At 44.8% G+C, this 6,034-nt stretch overlaps 1 long non-coding RNA gene across 1 annotated transcript; it reads left to right on the top strand.

The window, feature by feature from the left end:
- Positions 1-1,281: 1,281 nt before the first annotated feature.
- LOC116942415 (uncharacterized) lies at positions 1,282-5,608 on the top strand. Its single transcript, XR_012941681.1, has 2 exons — positions 1,282-3,418; positions 3,589-5,608. It is a non-coding gene; the product is annotated as an uncharacterized LOC116942415 (long non-coding RNA).
- The last annotated feature ends 426 nt before the right edge of the window (positions 5,609-6,034 follow it).

The raw sequence follows: 6,034 nt of genomic DNA, 5'->3' as shown, positions 1-6,034 counted from the left end.
TGGCAGACAAAGGGGATAAGCGAACAATGAAATCTGCCGCGTAGATGCAGCAACGGCATCACATGGCGTCTGCAGTGGATAGATCATGGCAGGTGATTAGACACTTTTTTTTGCTGATTGGCCGTGTCGGGTGGTGGAGGGTTACGACACATTTGTAAATAAACGCGATCTAACCCAAAAACCTTTATTATGAATAATATTGGTCGCGAAAGCCTACGTGTTAAACCAGGTGATTAGACGTTGCTGTACTTGCGTTGCGTACATTTAGCGGCACCCCGGCTAATTGCCTTGATTTGATTATCGCTGCACAGTTTTTATTGTATTGTAAATGTTGCCACGATGTATTGGGGGATCGCGATGATTCTCGGCAGTTGCCTTTGGGACCCGTGTCTCCCTCGGCCGGGCAGGCGCGTGTGATCTCAGCCTTGCGACCTCTTCTTCACGTGGAGGCCGCGTGAACAAACGGTATCCGTCAATTGTGGGCTGCCCGTCTCTGCCACAAGAGGCCCTTTCTTCGACGCGACACTGAATACAATAAACTTTTATTTCATCCAGCCGTGATGTACTGGATGTATGCTGAACTTCTTTCGCACCGTACATAGCCAATCGTTCTACTCGGAGGTGCGGGCGGGGGTGGGGATAATCAACTAAACAATAAAGCATGTCTAAAGAAATGTACATTTCAGTTGAGTGCATAGATCCAGTGGATTCCTGAAATCGGATGGAGGAGCGTTCCAGACGGCCGCAGAAGCGCTTCGAATAGCGCGCGATGCAATTGACGGTCTTTGTTCGATGGTTGAGCCAAAAGCCGCTGCTGTTGCGTGATGGTTTATTCTGCTTGACGAGATCAGCGACGCGAGCCCCTTCCCAGAGGCGACATGGCCACACATGAGGGGCCGTCCATAAATGACGTCACGCACCTGGGGGGGGGGGGGGGTTAGATATTTGTGACGATGTGTGACGAGGAGGGGGGGGGGGGTGAGAAATGTGACGTCACATCAAAATGCGCAACTTTAAATAAATGTAGACAACACGTTCTACTTAATTAAATAGACTTGTTAATAAATGTTTTCTCCTACAACATCAGAGTGCAGCGCCACATTAAATACGCACTACAATGGCAATAGTTTAAAGCGATTTGAAGCATGTTTTATTTTCAAAATGGAAATATGGTTTTGGAGTGGGGGGGGGCAGAGCTTTGTGACGTCATATTTGAGGGGGGGGGTCTGACTTTTTGTGACGCCATGTGACGAGGGGGGGGGGGTAAAAAAACGTCCAAAATCGCGTGACGTCATTTATGGACGGCCCCTTATATAGCTCATCGATGTGGCTTATATCACATGTGGGAATTAATAGGAGCATTCCCAAATCATCTGAACGCGGTTGCTGATTCTAAATGTGGTTGCGGGGGAGGGAGAAACAACGGGAGAGAAATGTTTTCACGTTGCCACCACGGCGAGAGAGAACACGCGGACTCTGAATGCACAACAGCAAGAACGTCATATTCTTGGTTATTTCGGTAAAGTCACCACGTAGAAGGGAAACAATAAAATAATAAAAAAAATTAAACAATAACATTCTCACGACGTTTCAACTGCAACACCAAGCAATCATCATCAGGTGTGAAAACCACAGCAAGAAATTTGACAGAAAGTGGCGTTTTTTTTAATTTTCTTGCTGTGGTTTTCACACCCGATGATGATTGCTTGTGTTGTGTTGCAGTCGAAACGTCGTGAGAATTTTATTGTTTTATATTTTTATTATTTTATTGTTTCTCTTCTACGTGGTGACTTTACCGAAAGAACCAAGAATATGAATCCCTGCAGTCACGAAATATTTAAATCGAAAGCAAGAACGTTGTCAGGGTCCGCCATCGAACCCACGACCTCTTGCGTCGCCGGCGAGGAAGTTAACATCTCGCCACCACGGCGACCTTAACACAGAAGACGTCAACCCAATTCGTCAATAAACGATGTACTATGAAGAAGGGCCATTGCCCGAAACGTCGACGCATTTAATATCTCTCCTGTTATCGCCGCAGTGTCTTCGACGAATGTGTCCCGTTCTGACGTTATTGTTAACGTCACTGCAGCAGCATCGCCATATTAAAAAACAATGTTATAATGTCAACCTGAAACATCGATCCCCCCTCGTGGGTGGACCCAGCTGCCTCTGAAGCGGCCCACCCGGGTTCGATTCCCGCACGTGAATTTTTACGAAGCTGCTTAACACCTTACGTAACCACCAACGTAGCATCAACATAACACACCGTTAACATATCATTAACATATCATTAACATAGTATATCATGCACGTCTTATTAGCATATCAACATTACCGTTACATCATCATAATGCTGCGAACATTACGCGATGATGTAATCACGCATGTTTTACGTCATCACGTTAACATTGCGCGATGACATCACGCACGACGCACGTTGCGAGCAGCGCAGGAACAATTGCAGTGACGGCACTACCAAGGTAATGACGTCACCGTTACAAATTCATTAGACGCGGTTCCCCTAAAAGGAATAAATAAATAAGAGGCGACGTTTCGGGCAATGACCTTTATTATACTGGGTGGGAGCCCGAGTATGCGTTTGTTAGTAACGGAGCCCGGTGTAAAAATACAACAATTTGGTATAAAAAATATATTTGATAAATTCCAATCATAAAAAAATTGTAAAAAAATTACGTTTCCAAAATTTTTTTTCACTCCAATGGCTCGCGGTAAGTTTTGGCTGGCTGCCTTTGGAGCCGATTGACCTGGGTTCAAATCTGACGATGAAAATTTTTGTTTACAGGCGCGCGGTGATTTCATCAAGAGCCCTGTGTGGAGCCCCGTGACGTCACCACGGCTCAGTGGCGTAGCACGGGGCACGTTGAGGTTGTGAATCATGCAGACAAGGGTTCAAAGCCAACTTGGTTGAACATTTTTGTTAATTTTTTTAAAATAATTTTTTTACCGTTAAAAAACACAAAGGAAACGGTAATTTTAAAAAATGAATTTTTTATTTATTTATTTTAAAAATACATATCAGGGTAACAATGTAACTGCTTGTTGATTTAAAAACCAGGATGTTCTTAGCAATCACAAAACCTTTGTGGCGCAGTGGTCCGCACGATTGCCTCTCGAGCTTTGTGTACCCGGTTCAAATCCCGGCAATATCTTTTTTGGGGTATTTGCAATTGTTTAATGATGTCATTACACGACTGTAAACATACGCGATGACGTCATTGCGTAATCTAAACCCACGCGATGACGTCATAGCGTTCACATTACACAGCCAGCTGAGCGCAGTGCAATTACTACACCGCGCGGAGCACCACGCACTTGTGTGAAGACACGGTGGCTCAAGGCAATGCAAGGCAAGCTCCGAGACGAATAGGTGCCAAGGTTCGAATCCTGGATAGAGGTGAGTGGTGAAATATGCGATGTGGCAAGTGTATATAACGTGGAAAGTGTAATATGATGTTAACGTGCTAACACGTGGAGATGGGACCTAAGCTGTGGAAGGTGGTGTGGCGACCTTGGACCAGGTGTGGATGATTGTAACCATGTGTGGTGTCTCTGTACGAAGTGCAGGTGGAGATGGAGTTCCAACTTGAGGAGACCTGGGACCAGTCTTGAAGGGGACGAAGACCCAGATAAGGGAGTGACCTGGAAGAAATTTATAATTTTTCGGCATTACGCTAAGACTAAATTTTGGCCACTAGGGGGCGCTGTTATACCACTAGGGGGCGCTGTTCTATGGGAATACCCATTGTGAGTGCAAATTTTCTGTAAATAAACGCGTTTAAACCGTTTTTTTTTACGTATTTAAGCTTTTACGCAAAATTACGGTGAAATCTACTTCTAAACGTGAACAAAAATGGTAAAACAGTAACATTTACCCACAGGGGCAGGTGTCGGATTGCTTAAAATTTGCATAAGCACTGCTGTTTTCACACCCAAAACATTGGATCTATGAAAAACATAACCGTACAATATTTCCAAACCAATATTTTAAAACCCTTTAAAACAGTAACCAGCGGTGAAGTATGGTCAAATAACCCCCATGATTTGTACAGACTTGCAAGGCACTCATCCAGCAGTGGATTGACAAAAGGGACTGTGGAAATATGTACAAACAGCAACCATTAAAAGGGTTAAAAATGAGCAAGACGTGGCCAAACTATCCAGTTGTGTAAATATGAAGAAAAAAATACATGTGACTGATAACATTTTCTCAGGGTGTTTCGGTTTTCAATCCACATGTATAAACACCCATCATTAACTGGCTGAAAACGACTTAAAATATAAGTCCAATGCAAGACACTCCTGAAAAAGAGTCGTACGACTCGGTGTGACTTTTCTGGATAAATCAGTGAACTGCACTCCAAAGACCCTTCCCCTATTCAAGTCCAGGTTTAATCTCTTCCTCTCCTCTGCCTGTAACACGCTCGATAAGTCACCATCAATTTCCCTCTTCAGTTTGTTTCCTCCTATCCCTGTGCCCCTGCACAAGTAACACCACAACAAGCCTTGCCATTCCTGTGCCCCTACACAAGTAACACCACAACAAGCCCTACCATCCCTGGTGCCCCTACACAAGTAACACCACAACAAGCCCTACCATCCCTGGTGCCCCTACACAACACCACAACAAGCCCTACCATCCCTGGTGCCCCTACACAACACCACAACAAGCCCTGCCATGTGTTCCCTCTCTTCCGCGGCGATGATTCGCCACCACGTGTCTGTTCGCCGCCGAAAGGTCCACAACTCAAAGACGCTTCACACATTACGCACAGGGCTCTGTGCTTCGGATTTCACTGAGAACGTCGCCTTTAAAGGGCGCCTTTTAAAATATAAATGCTCATTATTGATATTATTATCACAATCTGTCTGACTTGAGAGTCCCCGCCCGTGTCGCCTGACTGTGGAAATAAATCAACCCTGGCTGTGGTCATCCGAGTCCATCCACTGCTCTCCTCGTCTGGTTATAAATAAGTAAATAAAAAAGGCGTCCCATAAATGTAACTGCTCAACCCGTGCAATACATGCTCTGATACTTGCATTGTCTTAGTACTGTTCTATTTTTTAGGTTTGTGCTCTGGTCTGACACTGTTGAGACGAGGCAATAAAGAAGTCTGTCGCTGATGTAAGCCAATCAGTTTAAAAGACGATGCCATCTATGATAAGCAGAGCATGCTCTTTGGGTCTTTCGGTAAAGTCACGTAGATCGGTTCAAATAACAAAAATAACAAAAAACTACGACGTTTTGATCGTAACACCAGCGGTCGTCATCCTGATTATTATTATCCTGATGACGACCGCTTGTGTTGCGATCGAAACTTCGTAGTTTTTTGTTATTTCATTGAACCTATCTACGTGACTTTACCGAAACATCCAAAGAATATGAATTCCTGCAGTCACGAAAGCTGTAAGTCAAGATTTCAGAGCATGTTTGTTTGCACGTTTTGCCACGAGTACGTGTGATTAATGCAGACTTGATGCCTCGCAAAGGGTTTCTATTTGATGTTTGAACATCTTAACACCTGTTTTATTGCAGGAAAAGACTAAACCTATTCTTGGCAAATAAACGATTCACTCGCGACATGAACCAACCACTCTCCTCTGTGTGCGAGGAATTCATTAGCGAGGCTGCTGCCGAGGAGACCGCTCGCGTCCCTGGGACATCAGCAGAGACAAATCCAGACAATCAGGAAAGAGACATGCACTGTGATATGACGCTGCCAGGCAACGTGAATCATCGCGTACACAGCCAGAGGAACGCCATACGACCGTATCAACCCATCTCATCAGATCTCATGAGCTAAGTAAGGATTTTTCGAGCCTTGTTATTGCTTGGATGGACGACTATCATGTACGTGACAGGTGTTATAGGTTGCTTGGACTGTGATGGACAGCGAAGGGCGGTGTGGAAAAATTAACCGTGCATTATACGCCTATGCTCCCCGCCTTCGCCAACCCGAACTGATCAGCGTGGTGAAGCATGGTTACGTACGGTGCGAAAGAAGTTCAACAC

Source organism: Petromyzon marinus, chromosome 14, assembly GCF_048934315.1.
Source record: "Petromyzon marinus isolate PM22_M1 ecotype Great Lakes invasive population chromosome 14, UKy_Petmar_22M1.pri1.0, whole genome shotgun sequence".
NCBI lineage: Eukaryota > Metazoa > Chordata > Hyperoartia > Petromyzontiformes > Petromyzontidae > Petromyzon > Petromyzon marinus.
Note: the sequence above shows the minus strand (reverse complement) of the source record. Positions and strands in the feature narration are given on the sequence as shown.